The sequence below is a fragment of the Gossypium hirsutum genome, unplaced genomic scaffold (genome assembly GCF_007990345.1).
Source record: "Gossypium hirsutum isolate 1008001.06 unplaced genomic scaffold, Gossypium_hirsutum_v2.1 scaffold_968, whole genome shotgun sequence".
In the NCBI taxonomy this organism is placed as follows: domain Eukaryota; kingdom Viridiplantae; phylum Streptophyta; class Magnoliopsida; order Malvales; family Malvaceae; genus Gossypium; species Gossypium hirsutum.
This window is the reverse complement of record NW_024403366.1, coordinates 1-15,068: the sequence shown is the minus strand read 5'-3', so window position 1 is coordinate 15,068 and position 15,068 is coordinate 1. Positions and strand designations below refer to the sequence as shown.

The 15,068-nt window shown below is 37.3% G+C and overlaps 2 pseudogenes; both read left to right on the top strand.

Annotated features, from left to right (window-relative positions):
- Positions 1-7: 7 nt before the first annotated feature.
- LOC121227521 (CSC1-like protein At4g02900) lies at positions 8-2,902 on the top strand (annotated as a pseudogene).
- A 1,037-nt stretch (positions 2,903-3,939) lies between these two features.
- Positions 3,940-7,188, top strand: LOC121227520 (isoamylase 2, chloroplastic-like; annotated as a pseudogene).
- The last annotated feature ends 7,880 nt before the right edge of the window (positions 7,189-15,068 follow it).

Here is a 15,068-nt window from a genome sequence, read left to right as displayed (position 1 = left end):
TGATGTTTATTGGAGGAATCTTGCAATACCATATTTTGATCTCACCATTCGAAGGTTGCTCATGGCCATTGCACTTTTTTTTCTTATTTTCTTCTTCATGATCCCTATAGCTTTTGTTCAATCTCTAGCCAATATTGAAGGGATTGAGAAGGTTTTTCCTTTCTTGACGCCTTTAATAGAAACGTAAGTTCCTTGTCAGTGTTGTTCTATTAGCGTCGCATTTCTTTATATGTCCTCAATATTTTCCTCCATTTAATCAGTCATTTATGTGTTTGACCTAAATGAATCCTGGTTCACATCTCCATCTCGTCTAACCATTTTCTCAAGCAGCGCATGGATAGGGATGGCATCTTGCACTACATAATATATATTGTTATGGAAAGAAAGAAGTATTTAACTGTTAATTTCTTGAGCCTCATGGACACACTATAGCACCGATTACTTCTGTTCCTGTTATTTGCAACTAGTAAAATAGTTAAATTTCTGGCTTTGCAATGCTGAAAAGTTAAACTTCTTTTTGGTGTAATTTCCAGAGAAAACCTGTAGAATATTTTCACCTGCTTAATGCATAACTGGCTCTCAATGGGAGGGGAAGAAAAAGTTAAGAAAATGAATATATTAGCAGCTGTGGTCTATTACCTGATCTTCGCCACAGGCTGATATCTTAGACATAATTTGTATTTGTGTATTAATTTCAGCTGTTGAAAATGCATTTTTCAGGAATCTGTCAGGTCCTTCATCCAAGGTTTCCCCTGGATTGTACTAAGATTATTTCTCATTCTATTCAACAATTCTTATGATGATGTCCAAGGTAGAAGGATTTTCATCATGCTCATCTTTGGATAGAAGATAGCTGGGAAATATCAACCTATTCCTTCTCATAAATGTATTTCTTGGAAGTATTATCACTGGCACGGGCATTTCAGCAGCTTAAAACTTTCCTTCACCAGCCTCTAACAGGTATGTACAAACTCTTTCCAAAAAAAATGGACGGGGTAACACGTTTAATACTATGATATACACATGCAGTTTGAATACTGAGACAAATTGGGGTTAAAAACCCAGGTTACTGCGACAAAGAAATTTATTAAGTTTGAGAAGCAATGATTCTATATATTCTGAAAGACATTTAGTTATTTGTACTGGACTCCAACATGCCAATTCATTAGGTATTCTTATAAATCCGTTCGATGTTTTTGTGACCAGAACTGAGACATATTACCTTCATTTTTTAATCCATGCTGGGCCACTGATTTTCTTTCACTTTTCACTCTTTAGTTCCTATCATACTTTTTTCAGTCACAGTGCATGCTTTCTCTGTCATGATTCTCATTCATGTGTTTATGAGTTGATGCTATGCTGATAAGCATACCATTATGTCTGCACCCCTGAGATCCAACCTCTCCTCTCATGCTATTTATATCATGCTATTTTATCTTAAATACAAATATGGAAGTGTTGATTGACTAGAGATATTGTATGCAGGATTCCAAAAACTGTTGGTAATCTATCCCAATGAAAGCCACTTTTTTCATTACTTATATAATGGTTGATGGATGGGCGGGGATGCTGCAGAATCCTCAGATTAGTACCGTTAGTCATTTTCCACTGAAAAATATGTTTTTAGTGAAAACAGAACAAGATAGGGAGGAAGCAAATGGATCCTGGTTGGTTTGAACTTTGCAACATATGAACCAAAGATACAATTGTATTTCTTGCTTGACTTGTTTACTCTGCCGTCACACCTGTACTTCTTCCTTTTTGTCATCATCTCTTTGCTTTTTCCTATGTGGTATTTCGTCACCAGGTACACTATTCAACCTAATATTTTATTGTCTTTGCATTTCTAAGCTATATAAAGCTTTTAAGTTCCTTTCATTCCATTAGATGCTAAATAAATGCTGGAAATATACATAAAGCATTTTGTTTTCTTCCTTTCATACATAATTTTTATATGAATGCTGGAAATATACATAGATATTTTATAGTTGTACAATACCGTAACATGTAGACCAATCCAAGATGAAGAAATAGTATCCTTAGTGATTAATTATTAAGCGGAGTGAATCCAAGGGGCTAATTTCATCATATAGAGTTCTCTGTCGAACAACTATTATATGGTAAAAATAAAGGTATACACATCCCTTTGAGGTAGGGCAGCCTTTAGCCCCATAAGACACCTCTCTTTTGGCTACAATGATGCATATTGCGCCAGTATTCAATATGTCCTGCTTTTTATGGTTATGATCGCAAAATGTTCCTCTCATGGTGTAATACTCATCTGTTATTGGTTCACAATGCTGTTTCATGTTGCAAGGTAATCAACGTGTACGCTCAAAGATACGAGAGTGGAGGCTCATTTTGGCCAGATGTGCATCGACGTCTGCTTATTGGTTTACTAATATCTCAACTTTTCTAATGGGATTGTTGAGCACAAAGAGCGTTGAGAAGTCAACAATTGCGCTTCTTCCTCTTCCTATTTTGACCATTTGGTTTCATGTATACTGCAAGGGCCGTTTCCAATCTGCATTTGTAAGGTTCTCGTTGCAGGTGAGGATCTCTTTGCTTTATGATCTACATTAATCTTTTAAAAGAAAAGAGTTTTAAACTTGATGAAACCATCAATATAAAAATATTTACATATACTGCTAAAATGTACATCACTTTGGAATCTAGTTTCTATGAAGCCATTTAATTGGATCAAGGTTTAGAAAATATCATATTTCTTCCTTGATCTTTGTCTTGGTGACTCTTTTTTATTAAAACACAGGATGCAATGACCAAAGATACCCTAGAACGGGCAACAGAGCCTAACCTAAACTTGAGAGCCTACCTTAAGGATGCTTATGTACATCCAGTTTCAAGGGCAGAATCCACTTCGAGAGCCCTCTGTTGTTCCTGATGAAGAGAACAACACGCTGTTCTGACAAGGAGGAGCAGTTAACGGTGCTCAGTATCAAGTTCTGATGGTAGTTAGAGATGAATAAACCACATGGGTGTTCAGTATTAGCATTTGGTCTTCATATTCTATTCTATCTTCTTGTAGGTATAATATAAGTATACAACAAGATTTGGTATTTAGTTATTGAAACGTAGCCAGAAAGATGGTCGAAACAAATTGCTTAACATGATCATTAAGTTGGTTCTGAATGAACTTATGATGATTCTCTTGCTTTCAACATTAAAACGAAAAACATTAAATTGTTTGGTTTGGTAAAATTTTCACACCCTTATCATTGGACTTTTTTTAAAATGGTAAATTTAGATTAGATTTTGTGGTATGTCAAATGACAAATAACAACTCAGAAAGCTCTATTGATGTCCTGTAACATTCATTGAGGTTGCAAAAAGCAATGACTATCCACACTGTGTGATAGTAGGTAAAAGATCGGATTGTATTTTATCTTTGAGTTTGATGTGATAAAGTGATTGTTTATCTCAATTATCGAATTGATTGAATGTAAAATACCTAACAATTGATTAAGATATTCTCTTCAATTCAATTCTTCTTACATGTTTCTTTTAATTTGATAAACTTTTAATAGATTCAAAATAGAATACTTTATTTAAACAAATTTCATATTTTTATTTAACATCCAAATAAATCTTTATTTTTTCAATTTTTCAAAATAAGCAAACTCTTTAATAGTTTAATATTTTTTGGATAGAGCTTTAATAATTTAACTTTTATTTAAGAAAGAAAATGAATTAGTTGATGGACACTTTTAATATATGGACCGTTCGTACATTTCTCTATAACCAATCATTACTACATAAGAAAGAAAATATCCCTTTCCTCACAACAAGTCAAAAGAAATTATTATCTGAAAACAGAGAACAACAAGAAAAAATCTCTTTATTGTTGGAACCAAAACGCACCGTTTAAGTTACAAATCACAACGATGCCTTGAGGAAAGAAAGAGCGTAGATCAGAGACGAATGCGTTGTGCGGTCATTGCGGAAGCTATAATTCCAATGTCCAAGAAACGACAACTCTACACTGATTTCGGTTACTGCAACTAACTTCACCCAATTCTCTCTTTTCTTCTCATTCTCTGCTAACTCGCTCTCCTTAACTCATACTCAGTACTCAGTACTCCGACTTTGATCACTAATCAATTTCGGCTGATAGTCTCCAATGCTGTAAGTTCTACTTTCAATTTACTCTTTCTCTGCTCTGGTATGCTACTTATTCTATTGATTTCTTGGTTATCTGGGTTTATTACTGCTACTGTACGTTCTTTTATCAACTGGGAATCAGTTCATTTTTATTATCAGCACTTCATATTCAAATTTCCCATAGTTTCTTAGGCTGCAATTGATCTGGGTTTCTCTTTCTTTTGATTTTCTTGCATGTAAAACCTTCATTTCTTTTATGCATTATCTACTTTCTTTATGTTAGTTATGTATCTGATCGATCTTCTTTGGGGAGTTGTGATGTTCCGCAATTGCATTCGTTAACATGTATTGATTGCTTCTGGGTCTGAATGTTCTTAAGGCTTGGTATCAAACCTGACGAAAACAGTTATCTGTTAAGTTTACTGATTCAGTAAGCTAACTCGTTTCTAATTTCTAGCAGAAAGATATCTCTAATCAGTAAGGAAAAATTATCCTCCTTGAGAAGTTTCTGTGCTGTTCTCTGGTTCAGAATCCTTTTTCTTCTGCAAGATTTTATGGCTACTCTTTCTCCTTTCCATACAATAGGGTCCCATTGCCTAAACTTGGGAGCCAATGAACTGTCTAAATCGGCTGTTACCATTGTGTTTGTAAAAGCAAAGTGGACAGAGCCTTCAGAGAATAGATGTAGGAAGAAAGCTTACCTGGAGAAGTTGTACATAATGTCGCTCAATCTCCTCGTTGGAGTCTTGGTTTGAGATGCTTTGCTGCAGCACGAGTTTCTGTTGAGCAAGCTGAAGAATCATCAATAAAACTAGCCAAGTTGATGAACTTCAAAGCAATCGACTTATCTCTTTCGAACAGAACTGGTGGTCAGGTCAAAGTTTTGTTTGCAAAAGAAGTGTCAAATATGTAGTAGATATTGAAGTTTCATCCCTGCAGTTTTCCAGTGATGACAGCCACCTGAAGCTAAGTGGAGGTCTGTACAGATCCAATCGTGATATAATAAACCAGATCATGAAACCCCATTTATAGCAAGGTCTTCCAGTGAGTTGGCCACTTGAGTTGGAGTTGAAGCTGAAGAAGTCCATGCTACTTATCGTTCTTGCTGAAAGCTTCATCACGTGTAAGTTCAAGTGGCTTAGAAATCAGGAGTCATAGGAAGTCTAGTTTTGTGTACCGATTGGTTTAGATCAAGGGTATCCAGCTCCATGGGTCTTTCCTTTTCAACAGATGGTTCCATGAACTTTGCAGTTTATCAAGAAACGCAGAAAGTTGGTCCTGTGCTTGTATGATGATAATGCATCTGAAGAACCTGCTTAGAGCTTGACCTTGATCCTTACGTTAATCGGACTGGTGATATTTGGCATGCTTCAATAGAAGGGTGCATGGACTTTTGTGAGCTATGGTATCGGTGCAAGGGAAACAGGGACACATTCCATGCAAAACATGTTCTTTGGATCCTTATGCTAAAATAATTGGAGTTCCATTCCTAATCATCATGAGTCTGGTTTGCTCCCGAAACACCTTGGGCGACTATGCAAGGAGCCTGCTTTGACTGGAGTGGTGATCTTTCTCCAAAGATACCTTTGGAACAATTACTGGTGTATCGGTTGAATGTTATGCAATTTACTAAAGACAAATCTAGTAAGCTACCAGCTGATGTGGCAGGGACTTTCTCAGGTGTAACTGAGAAAGTACAGCATTAAAAGATTCGGCATTAATGTCTTCTATTAGAGCCAATACTTACATTCAATGAGCAGAAGGGACCATATTTCCCATGTCATTTCTTTTCACCAGCAAACCTGTATGGACCTTCTAATGGTTCTGTATCTGCTATCAACTCGATGAAGGGATGGTTAAGAGCTTGCATCCAATGGGATAGAGATCTTCCTGAAGTGGTTTTTACCCATACTGCTGAGGGTGGAGCCTGCAAGGACTTGATGATTTATCCTATTATCACAAGAATAGTGTTGAAGATTTAGAACTAGAATGCTTTAATTGTAACTATCCTGTTGCAACAGTTGATTTTAGATAGCCTTCGGCATTGGGTACTGAATTCCACATGATGGTTTCTGTTTCATCAATGCTTCATGTCTGTTGAGAGGGGTCATGGTGAACGCTTGTCTCGTCCTCCTTTGGTTGAAGCAATAGCTTTTGAACCAGTGCTGTCCATGATAAAATCATTGCAGATTGCTGGGATCCATATGACAAGATGCCAAAGGAGATACGTTTTCCTCATTGGAAAAATGGGCAGAAATGAATACAAAGTTTGTTCCGATATAAGGAACTTTTGAGAGGCCAAGGCGCCCTGAGTAGTCTTGCTACACGGCTTGTGGGAGCGGGGACATATTCTCTGATGCCGAGGCCCAGCATTTTCATTCAATTTATTGCTAGGAATTTTGGACTTCCTCTGTGGACTTGGTCAGCTATAGTAATGCTGGAATTAGCTTCAGAAGTAAGTTGGAACTGTGGGGAAGAAGGACTACAAGTAACACTGCTGTGCTCGAAAGAAGACTGAAACAAATTCGTAATTTTCTCTTGTTTTGTACATTTCGCTGGGCATTCCTGTTCTTAACATGGGAGATGAATGGGCCACTCTTCCAGTGGTTCCCCGTCATGTGGTAGCAGAAAACATTTAGATTGGAATACCATGACACAGGTTTTGGTATTCAAACAACAAAGTTATCTCATTCTTGATTTCGCTTAGAAAAGGCGAAGTGACTCCTTCAAAAAAGGAACTTCTCAAAGAAGAAAACATTGAATGGCATGGAAGCAATCGGTCACCGCCAGGATGGGAAGACCCCTCCTGCAAATTCCTGGCTATGAGATTGAAAGCTGATAAAGCAGAGGGCCAGTTGAGCTCTGAGGCATCTCAATTAAAGGGTGACCTGTTTATTGCCTTCAATGCAGCTGATAGAGCGGAGACCATTATTCTACCCCCACCTCCAGAAGGGATGGCATGGCGTCTGTTGACACCATTTTTTGGATGAAAACGGGGTCAGCTTGGGTTTTGAAAAATGAAACGGGAGTCGCCACCAATCCTTTTTGGGGTGTGATTGGGTCACCTTGGAAAGATGTGTTTTTAATAAATAATTTGATCTTATTAAACAACGGTTTTGGTCTACGAAATTAGGAAACGGGTTCGGGAGTCGGTTACGTACGAGGAAGGGTTAGCACCCTCGTAACGCCCAGAAATTGGTACCTAGTTGATTAGTTAATGTCTTAATGTCGAAGATTGAAAACTTTGAAGAATTTTAAAAATACGATCCTTGTATTAAAACGTTAAAAATTTCGAGAAAAAGGGGTATTTCACGTTATTCGAGAAAGAGAACCATATCCAGTAAGTTAGGACACAATACTCAAATTCCCGATATGCGAATGAAAAATGCTTATTAAAAGATATTTAATTATCTGGATTTAGAAAGGGATCAACAACCAGTAAGTTAGGACACGATCCTTTTTTAATTCCCGATATTGTTTAAAATTGAGTTTGAGGAAAAAATCGTGTAATAAAGCTTAAAAGAATATTCAATTGTTTAAATCAAACGAAAAAATCGCAACCCAATACGTTAGGGCACAATTTTTCAAAATTAAACATTAAATATTACGTTTATTTTGAAAAATCCTCGTCTCGAAAAACAACGTGTCACATCCAATGCGTTAGGATACAACATATTGAATTCTTGATAACGAGCTTTTATCAATTTTAAAAGAGTAATCTCGATTATTTAAATCAACGAAGAAAATCGGAACCCAATACGTTAGGGTATGACCTTCTTGAATCTAAACATGTGATTATTTGAAACGGATTTTGATATATCGGGTAAAATGAAACACGAGGTTAATGCACATAACAAATAATAATGAATTCAATAAGGTAGTATAAGCATCACCAAAAATGAAATAAATAAACATAAAAACAAATCAAGTACATAATATCAAATAAATGAATGAATAAATGAAAACATTCTTTTAAAACAATAATGAGCATGTGAATAACAAATCAAAAATGTAAAAATATATACATGTATATATATAGATTAAAGATATGTATGAATGTGTATGTATATATATTTACAAAACGTACATAGATATATATATATATATGCATATGATTAGAATATAAAAATACGTATATACGAACTATAAAACATAGAAAAAGGATTTAAGAATAAGGAATAGGTATACGTTTTTATGAAAATAAATGTGTGAATAAATAGATATGTAGAAAATATACGAGTATGTATAAATGTATTTTGAAGCTACTAAGTAGGTAAAACATATGAAATATAAAATATTCACATGAAGGTATATTAAAATGTATGTATATATGTATTTCGAAATTATACAAAAAAATGTATGGATGGTATACACGTATGTATATATATATATATCTATATATAAATATAAAACATAGAAAGACAAACATGTTGTATGTAATGTATACATAGTGAAGCTTGGGGTCAAAAGTATATATAAATACATGGTGATAATAAGAAATAAGAAATACAATAAATAATCATGCATTAATAAATGAACAACAATATTAAATAGATAAATAAGAATAATAATAATAGTAGTAAAAATACATAAATAACAGTATTAAACATAATAATAGTAGTAAAAATACTGATAATATTATTATTAAAATTAATTAATAGCAACAATATACAAAAGGGGACTGATTTGAAATAGGACGAAGATTCGGGTCAAAATCGAAAGTAAAATAAAAGAGGAGCACCAAATGGAAAAAGGACAAATCGGACACATGTCCGCTTTCAATGCGCTGAGGGAAAGGACCTGATCGAAAACAAAGCAAAATTCTATGGGTAAATCTCAAAAAAGGTTAAAAATAAGCAACAGGGCCAAATCGAAATAAACTGAAAATGCGGAAGGACTGGACGCAAATAACCACCCGCACAAAACACGCGGACCCTGGGTTGCGGGTCGGGTCAATGCGCGGGTAATGGGGCTAAACGGCGCCGTTTGGCGCTAAAGCATCCAGATGAAACGACGTCGTTCGCTAACAGTATAAAAGCCCAAAAATTTATTTTTTCATTTCAGCAGTTTTGTTTTTAAAAAAAAAGGGGTTAAAAAATTTGTTTTCTCTCTAGCTTCCGCTGGCATTGCCCAGATTCCGGCGTGAGGATCGCCGTCGGCCGCCGTGCTCCGGCCACCGCGTGCAGTGGCCGGAAAATTCGAAAAGGTAAAAAATTCACTTTTTTTTTATTTTCGTAAATATAAACTATTATATATATAATGATTGAAAAAAAATGAAAGAAATAAAAAGAATCGAAACAAAACAAGAAGAAAGTCACCTTGAAATTAGTTTTATATTTTCTATCTACTTAAACTGTTCTTTGTTACAAGAATCGGAAGAGAAAAAAGAAAACTAAAGCCCCCCTTACAACCGATTGCTGCTTATGTCATTTACATGAGTTCTTTATCTATTTTGTCTCTGCTTGCGTGTTTGTTCATCTTGCAGGGAGTCAAGGAGTTGGTGGAGCAGTGAGGCCGTGCGTCGGTGGTCAGAGGAACGGCGCAGTAGTCAGGACCGATTAGGTTTCTTTCTTTCTCTATTTTTTGTTTTTTGGCTGGTAGAAATGGTTGGGTTAATGGGTTGTTTGGTGGGTAGTTGGGCTTAAGCCCGGCAAAATGGCTAACAGCTGCCCCTCTTGCTCGTTGTCGTGTAACGAGAACAGAGCAAAGACTAAGAAAGCCCAATTTTGCCCGTCTCGCCGAGTCTGGACTCCTCTTGACGCTTTTCTTCAAGTAGCTTCACTCCAGTCCACTTTGTCTTGTTGCTTCGATCCACTCCACTGCACTTCAAGTGTTCTGACTTGCAGCTTCAATCCATTTCGTTGCAGTTCAGAGAGATACGGCTTCAATCTACTCTGTTGCAACTCTATGGCGATGAGATTTGTGGTTTTAATCCGCTCCACTGTAACTTCAGGGAGATAGGATTTATCTTTCGTCTGCTCCACTGCTGCTTAGGGAGATAAGACTTGATGCGATCTGTTCCACTACTGCTTAGGGAGATGAGATCTGGTTTCTTCGATTGCTCACCGTCAGTACAGGAAGGCAAGATCCACTATCTCACTAACTCCACTCAACCGAGAGAGGCAAGGTTTGTGTCTTCGACCTGCTTCGCTGTCAATACAGAAGGCAAGATCTGTTGTCTTCAACCAGCTCCACCACAACCGAGAGAGGCAGGTTTGTGTCTTCGATCTGCTTCGTTTTAATGCAGGAAGGCAAGATCTGCTGTTTTCAACCAGCTCTGCTACACCCGAGAAGCAAGGTTTGTGTCTTCGATTGCTTCGCTGTTAATGTAGGAATGCAGGATCTGCTATCTTTAAACAGCTCCATTGCAACCATGGAGGCAAGGTTTTATTCTCGATCTGCTTCGCTATAATGCAGGAGGGCAAGATCTGCTTCTTTAACCAGCTCCACTGCAACCAATGAAGGCAAGGCTTGTTTTCGATGTTCACTGATTTGTTCTCTAGGGAACATGACCTGTATGTTCTATTTTATGAACCTAATTATGCTTAGAGATTAGGATGACATGATCAGAACGAATCAAATGCTCCTAACTAGATGTGTATGAATGACATGCAAAATGTCATGAAAATGATTCCTTAACGCTTAGGTTATCATCACACAAAAGCATATTAAGGCTTTATTACTGACGTGCTATACACCTTCTTGCTCGGCTAGCATATCCAAAGAATCACTTAATCCGATTGCCCTCACGGTAAACCTTAAAGTTTAATCCACTAGGGCACAAAATTTGTACGATCATTCTCCCTCTACAATCCAAGGGTAGAAATATGGTTTTTCCTCAATCCTCTTTATCACAATTCAAGGATATAGGATCTTAATCTTTCTGGTCCCCTTACACCATTTCCAGGGTGTCGTTTCAAAGACTCATGCCAAATGAAGGCTCTCTCTCTGATAACCTCTTCCTATTGCCTAACATCATTGCTTGCTTGTTTATTAAGCTTTCATTACGACATCGCATTTGTTTCTCATTTGTCACAATCCAAAGAGAAGTCCAAACTAACTCTTCTTCTCAATTCAACTTCCTTTGGCATTTTAACATAGTTTGTTTAGGTTTGTATTATTTGAAACTTTTCAGTAATATGCAATTCTTTGTTAAGTTATTACCTTATTTATTCATGCTTGCAAAAAGTCATAACAATGGAAAGATAAGTGGTCTGGCAAGCTCGAAGAACAAATTATCGAAAATAGTGAGAAGGACAACAAAAGAATTAATTGGGAATGTATATCTGGAAAGAAAGAAAAAGTATCCAAGAACAACAAATAACATGAGAATTGGGTGCCCAGATATCACAGCTGAACTCTCTATACAAACTTTCTGAAGACCCTTTGAGTTGGACAGTGTTTGGAGACTTACAATGCCTGTCGATGCCCCAAGATGTCGCCTATCCTCCTGTTGATTCAGGCATGGCAAGATCAACACATGCCTATATGAAACAAAACTTTAGCAGCTATATCACCTCATGCCCATTTGATCAGTATTTGAGCCGCCCTTTTCGGGTTTTCAGCTCAGATCCCCTTTGCCTAAGGCGCCCTTGCGGGTTTTCCCCTTAGCCTCTCCATTTTACTCTTTCATTTTCCATTTTCATTATCATCTTTTTTTTTTTTTTGAACTTCATTGTCTTACAAACAGGACAAACTGTGATGTTGATTTTGAAACCGATTACAGCCCTCAACTACATGTTGTCATCCAGTTCAATACATTTTCCCATACCATCGTCTCTGATTTCTATATTGGCATAGATGAATTGGACGCATGCTGTAGCCTTTATCCATTTGATGAAGTAATTAATGATCTCAATAGTGAGGCAATGCCCATTAGAAGTCTTCGATAATGGTGATGTCCATGCCCCATTTTGCTCAAAATTGAGTCACCCTTTTGGGTTTTCAACTCAAAACCACTTTGGTCACAAAGCGCCCCTTTTGGTTTTTCGCCTTGGCCTCTTCTTTCTTTTCTTTACTTTTCTATTTCTATTTTGACTTGGATTGATTTCTCTTTTCTTTTTTATTTTTTATTTTGATTTTGATTTGTTTTTTTTTTCTTTTTTTGAATCGGATCTAAACTCTGGGATTAGGCAAGTCCTTGTTATCCCCTTCAAAGGATCTCTCTGATATCGAATTTCCTTTATAGAGCCTTTAGGGCAAAACTACAACTGGAAACTTTGATCTTTCTTCCATCGGGATAAAATCCAGCAACATCTTGAAAGGAATAGAAACTCGACTTCAAATGGGCAAAGCTATGCTGAATTGACGAGAACGGTATTGCCCCGGCAAAGAATTGCATCGTTCGCACGGTAAATTCCTGACATCGGCTGTTGTGCAGTTTTATTATAAGAATCGAGGGATACCCTGGCATGATCATACAAAGACATCTTGAATTTTTCGTCTCTGTAGGCAGGTCAATTCTAGTCTTCATCAAGCTCACAATTTCTAATGATTCACTGAGAGGTAGGATCTGTTTACCCTTTGTCTACCATCCTCATCAAGTTGGAGATAAGCTACGATCTGTGTCATCTTCAAAGTCGGAGATCCCTCTAAACACATATTCGCTCAAGTGGAAAATCTGAGTTTGTAGCAGTTTCATTCATGTTATTGATATCTGAGGACCCATAATAAGCACCGAGGAATATACAAAAGAATGTATAATTTATGAATGATTATTACGATATGATTAGAATGAATGTTGTGGAAGAAAATCCACAGACTGAAATAATCAAAAAGAATGAAAGAATATTGGCTCAAAAAGGAACGCAAAGATGTATTTATTAGAATAATGACGTTCGACATTAGCCTATTTCACAAAGGAATTCTATCGGCTTCAGCTAAAAACAGCAAAAATGTTCTGAACATTACTCTAAATAAGCTCTAAAAACTACAGAGATTCTCTACAAGCTCATGCTTGGAGCACTCCAGGTTTATAAAGGCGGACATCTAACAAGATCCCTTTTCAATTATGCCTTCATATATGGTATGATGTGAAACTTCCCAACACTTTCTCATATATGCGTTCACCCCATTGTTAATCATGGTTGGGTGGCGAATTTCTGCATTAGATGAATCACCAAACTTGACTACACCCATGTTGATGAGCTTTTCAACCAGTTTCTGAAGGCTAGCAGTTCTCTATGGAATGCCCCGTATTCCCGCATGATATTCGCATGTGCATCGCATCGGCCATTTGGGGTACGGTGGCTGTGGAGGTTTCGTGTAGAGAGGGGCGACAATACGTGCGTTGAATAAGCTTTGATACAACTCCTTATATGACATCGGAATTGGCGGAATTGAAGGTTCTCAGTGCCTTGCTTCACATACGATTCTTGTCTAGATGAACCTTGCTGACTAGTAATCACCTTCTTGCTGTGTAATCGATTTGTTGTAGGTGTTCACATTGCTCACTCATTTTCCTTCTTCTTTAAGTTGACCTCCTATTATTTTCTCCAGCATCAATTTTCCACTTCTCACGGATTTTAATCATTTCCCACTCATACTATGTCGAAAACTTCAAGCCTTCCAACATGTGGTGATGAAGGGGCCTTCAATGTATTGATGAAGAGCATCGTCATTCTTCTCAAGGAGTGGCGGCTGAATTGAAACGACCTCCCTCCACTTTGTGCGTATTGCTAAAACTTTCATTAGGCTTTTTTTTCAATTTTGAAGGGTAATTTGTCAAGGACATATCAGCTACATGACTGTATGTTTCATAAAGGCTTGTCAAATCCTTCCAAGAGTAATCTGGATCCGTCAATTGATTGTACACTTAGAGCTGCCCTGTGGCTTCTTGAAAGCGTGTATGAGCAGTTGGTCGTTGTTGACGTATCCGGAATAATAGTGACCGCAGCTGGTAATTCATGACTTGGTGCAAGCTGGACCTATATTTCGATCTCCGGCTCGACGAAGTCCGGGACAACCAGATTATCGTCAGGATTAGAACCAGATCTGACCTGAAGGTTCTTCGGTATTGAAGCGTCACCTTGAAAGTGCTGAGGTCTAATCGAGACAGAAGATCTTCGTGGATGTGGTTCAATCTGAATTTGCGCTTGCGGAGGCGCGTATCCTGGAGAAAAAAGTGGCTCATCATTGTTTCCTTCTTCTTCGCAAATCACAGGATTTTTCTTTATCCACTCCCTTGGTTATTAATTGCGTCAATTTAGTCATTAGTTCATCCTGAGACTCCTTCATCTTTTGTGCCATGTCTTTCTGGATCTTTTTCCATATGTTCTTTCATTTGCACCTGTAACTGGTCTTGCATCTCTTTTGCGTTTGCTCCAGTTTCTCTAATCTTTGATCCATTTCTTTGGCTTTGCGACGAGTACCGTAAGGATGTTTGGTTGATTGGTTTCCAGATTAGCTGAAATAATTTTACATAATTAGGGTCACTTCGTGAAAGTCTAATGCATATTGATGCGATGTAATGCAAATGCATGAAATGAATGCCTAAAGAGACGTTGATTCTGATTCAATTACATTTAGGAGACTTTTCTAGAAAGCAAATTCCCTTACATAAACGGATACATGTACGACCTCACCCTCATATTCCAAGAAACAACATCGATTTTTTCTTTCATCCGCATGTTTGAAGTAATTCACCAATATATGCCATTGCTAGCTCATTTTCTTGATCTTGGTCGTGATCCATCATCTGCCCATCTTCATAAGGCTCGTCAGCTTGTTGAAGGCTTTTGGACAATCGTCTCGAATCCCCAGGCCACCAAGCAAGGTCACGAACTCTTCCATCGCCATTCTTGTGTTTCTCAGAATATGTTTGGGAAGTCGTATTGTTTCCACTTTATCAAGGAATTCGTATTCCATGACAAGCTTTCTAATTTAGTAATTGATTTGAGTCCATATCTCTTTCCTAAGATGCAAATGCAATGTAATGCAATCATAATCAA